The sequence below is a fragment of the Petaurus breviceps genome, unplaced genomic scaffold, assembly GCF_028583685.1.
Source record: "Petaurus breviceps papuanus isolate PSGF00001 unplaced genomic scaffold, PetGlider_PUasm1.0 183, whole genome shotgun sequence".
Taxonomy (NCBI): domain Eukaryota; kingdom Metazoa; phylum Chordata; class Mammalia; order Diprotodontia; family Petauridae; genus Petaurus; species Petaurus breviceps.
The window spans coordinates 401298-405300 of record NW_027185791.1 but is presented as its reverse complement, the minus strand read 5'-3'; the positions used below and the strand labels follow the sequence as shown (position 1 = coordinate 405300).

General features: G+C 38.4%; 1 pseudogene; it reads left to right on the top strand.

Moving 5' to 3' along the window:
• Positions 1–857: 857 nt before the first annotated feature.
• Positions 858–3696, top strand: LOC138161029 (poly(A) polymerase alpha pseudogene; annotated as a pseudogene).
• The last annotated feature ends 307 nt before the right edge of the window (positions 3697–4003 follow it).

Here is a 4003-nt window from a genome sequence, read left to right as displayed (position 1 = left end):
CATGGCATCTTCATTGCTTCCAAATGGATAGTGTTAGCTTTTTCATAAATCAGGTATAGGCCTACCTGAAATATTAACACCCCTTCCTTTTCTCTGAGGCCATTTTTCTGGCTCTAATTTGCCTTGCTTCCCTTCACAGTTTTGACTCTATGGCTAACAATTTCAAAAAATGAGTCCCTGTATCCTTCAGTCCCTTATTCCTTGTTCTTATGTTTCTGCTCTTCCTGTGCCAAGAGCTAACAACCTTGACATCTTCCCTTACCCCTCCTAACCTCAAAGCAACCAAGCACTGCTGCAGTTGCTAGGATCCAACTTATCCTGTCTAACCCAGAATAAAATTGAATGTAACAGAAAAAGAGTCACATCTTCAGTTCCATCTATAATGTCAAGCACAGAAATAGTTCACACCTTGTTTCAGCTATTGAATTAACACCTTGTTTTAGTTCAAGTTTCTTTTGAGCCTTGTATCAAGTCTCTTGAGAAACAGAACATGTGAGCCCCACAACTTGTGAACCCTAGAACTCATGAAATCCTGCAACAGGAATGGGAGGCGCAAATGACCATATATAAGGAAAGGCCCAGGCTAGAAACAGCAGAACTGAGAAGAGGACTCTTGTGGGGGCAGTCAAGAAGGAGAAAACTTGTGGTATCCTGGCACTGTTTGTCTGCTCTGTCTGTGTTGATGTTTGTAATACTTTGTACAGAAGCCCTGGGACCTCACTGGAAGCTCTCAAAGAGGATTTTCTGGTTGTATGTTTACAGAAGTCCTGGAGGAGGGTTTTGGAGGTCCTGGGACTTTACTGATGCTTGTGCTGACCTCTTGGACCTTGTTTATGGGTCTGTGTTGATTTCTATGTTGATGATTTGTGTTGAGTTCTCAGACTTTGTTGGTTGGTCTGAGTTGATTTCACAGGCAGATAGTGAATTGATGATGGTATCAGCAATGTGTATGAATATTTTTTGTGGCTCTGTCAAGCTTTGTCTTCCCAGAAACAGGAACTGTGAAGGACTTAAGGTGGAATGGATACTGTGAGCTTCAATATGGAACAGGAACAGGATGAAGAACTGGACAAGGAGCTGGACAAGAAACTGGGAGCTGCCTGCCTTTGAACCCAGATGACAGTTGGAGCTGGGACCACGGAAGAGGAACCAAGGAAACTGAGAGCCAGCCTTGAGTCAAGCTGAAAGAAGACTTCACTTGGATACTATGTACTGACTGAGAAGATTATGATTTACTGTGACCTAGGGGTGGAGAACTTTGACTTATGTACTTTGTGATTGAATTAAAGATTTTGTGATTGACTAAATGAATGTACTTTGTTGAAAACTATGTGACCACTTTGATGAAAACTATGTGGCCATTTTAGTGAGTTGTTGAGTTGTGACATGATGAATGCTACATTTTGATTTTCTGTGATAAGTTGTAACATTTTGAATGCTGTATTTTGATTTTGTATGAATGTTTGCTCTGATTTGTGATTGAATAGAGAGCTCACTATACTATGTAATCAGAACTTTGAAAGCTGTTCACAGCATCAGTGCTCTGGAAAGCTGCTCCTGCCTGGCTTTACACCATCCCAGGTGTAAAGGGACAGGCATGTGGGAATTACAAAGAGGCAAATTTAGAACTGATGAAAATAAAGACTTTCCAATGTTTAGAGCTGTCCAGTAAAATGGACTGTCTCATAAGATTCAGCATTCTCACTCACTGGAGGTCTACAAGAAAGGTCAGTTGGTCACCATGGGGAAGAAGGAGGAGCGCTTAAAGCTGCGGGTGTGGGAGTGGGCTTGGAGCCAGGGCTGAGGCGACCCCCTTGGCAGATCATGCCCAGGTGCCTGTGGCTGTGGGGAGGGAAGTGGGTGGGGTGATTGGACAGTGCCGGCACCAGGGACGATGCTGTCCCCAGTTACAACCCAGGGAACACAGCAAACACAAACGCCACAGAAGCATTATGGCATTACCTGTCCCATCAGTCTAGCGGCCCCCAAAGACATAAATGGCATATTCACACAAAAACTAACCAAAGCCTTATAAAGTCCTTTGGGGGTATTGAAGAGGAAGAGGAACTGTAGCACAGGATTTTAATTTTGGGAAAATTAAATAACCCAGGAAAAGAACAAATATGGGAAATCAGTGAAAGAAAGAATCTTCCACAATCTGTAACTGAAAATGTTGGAGGACAACTTTTTACATTTGGATCCTACAGATTAGGAGTACATACAAAAGGTGTTGATATCGATGCATTGTGTGTTGCACCAAGACATGTTGACCGAAGTGACTTTTTCACCTCATTGTATGAAAAATTGAAGCTACAGGAAGAAGTAAAAGACTTAAGGGCTGTTGAAGAGGCACTTGTACCAGTTATCAAGCTATGTTTTGATGGTATAGATTGGTATTCTTTTTTTTTTTTTGCAAGATTAGCACTGCAGACTATTCCTGAAGATTTGGACCTACGTGATGGCAGTCTGCCAAAAAGTTTAGATATTATGTGCAAACGAAGTCTTAATGGTTGCAGGGTAACAGATGAAATTTCACATTTAGTAAGAAACATTGACAACTTCAGGTTAACTCTGAAAGCTATCAAACCTTGGGCCAAACGGCATGACAGCTATTCCAATATACTAGGTTTCCTCTGTGGTATTTCCTGGGCTCATCCAGTAGCAAGAACATGCCAGCTTTATCCAAATGCAATAGCATAAACTCTTGTACATAAATTTTTCTTTGTATTTTCTAAATGGCATGTGTTTAGATTATATTAAAATAAAATTATTGTAGACATTGAAGTTGTCTTATTTCTATGACACTTTTTCAACTGGTTCCAAATTTTAACATTGTACGTAATTAACAGTTTAGTTTAATGGGAACCCAAATTTTGTTATTTTTTAAAAAGCAAACCCAAGCCCCATTTAATTTCCCATTGCCAATCCCCCCCCAAAAGGATGAGACAGGTTAACCATATAATGTTTATTATTTCAACACAAAGTAATCACCACATAAACTCTCACTTTAATTTTAACCTGAATGTCATATATAATCAAATAAAAATGCTAGCTTGGGATATCCACTAACTTTTTGAGAAAGCCTTCCTCCTATTTCCCCCACTTTGAAACCTCTTTAAAAAAATTTTTTTTTTTGCTTTTTGGAGAGGGGGAGGCAGGGCAATTGGGGTTAAGTGACTTGCCCAAGGTCACATGGCTAGTAAGTGTTAAGTGTCTGAGGTTACATTTGAATTCTAGTCCTTTCTGACTCCAGGGCATGTGCTCTATTCACTGTGCCACCTAGGGGCTCTGGAACCTCTTTAAGCTTAAAGTTGTATTCTTTGGGGAGCACTCAACTAATCAGTTATTGGCAAAAAAAAATATTGATGTTATGACATACACAAAAAGTGTATAAGAACACATTTACAAATATATGCAAAATGAACAATTTCTTGACACTTGAAAAGGTTTTTACTCTACATTTGCTTTTCTCAGATAGTTAATAAAAATGTCCACTTTTTAAAATGTGCATATATTGTAAACATTCTTTTAAAAAGAAATCCTGACTAGTTTCTTTAGTTATTTTGTCTTTATGGATGGATTTAGTGACTTTAATTTTTTAATTTTTGAAATGTTTAAGGAATAAGAAAAGTAGTTATTCCATTGTCATTTTATGGAATTCCATTGCATTCTTAAATAAACTCATTTTGAAAGAAAGAAAAAAGAAAGAAAGAAAGAAAGAAAGAAAGAAAGAAAGAAAGAAAGAAAGAAAGAAAGAAAGAAAGAAAGAAAGAAAAAGAAAAAGAAAGGAAAGTCAGATGACTAGTAAAGGGGATTCTTTTTTTGGATATGGTTTGGATTACACAGTCTCAGAGGTCCTTTCCAACCCACAAAATTTGTGATGCTATAAAGTCCCAAAACTGTGCTCATTGGTTCTGCTATAAATTCATACTATCTAACCATAACAGAACCATCACTGTTCTAAGTCAATCATATCCATTCCATATTAACTTTTTATCACACT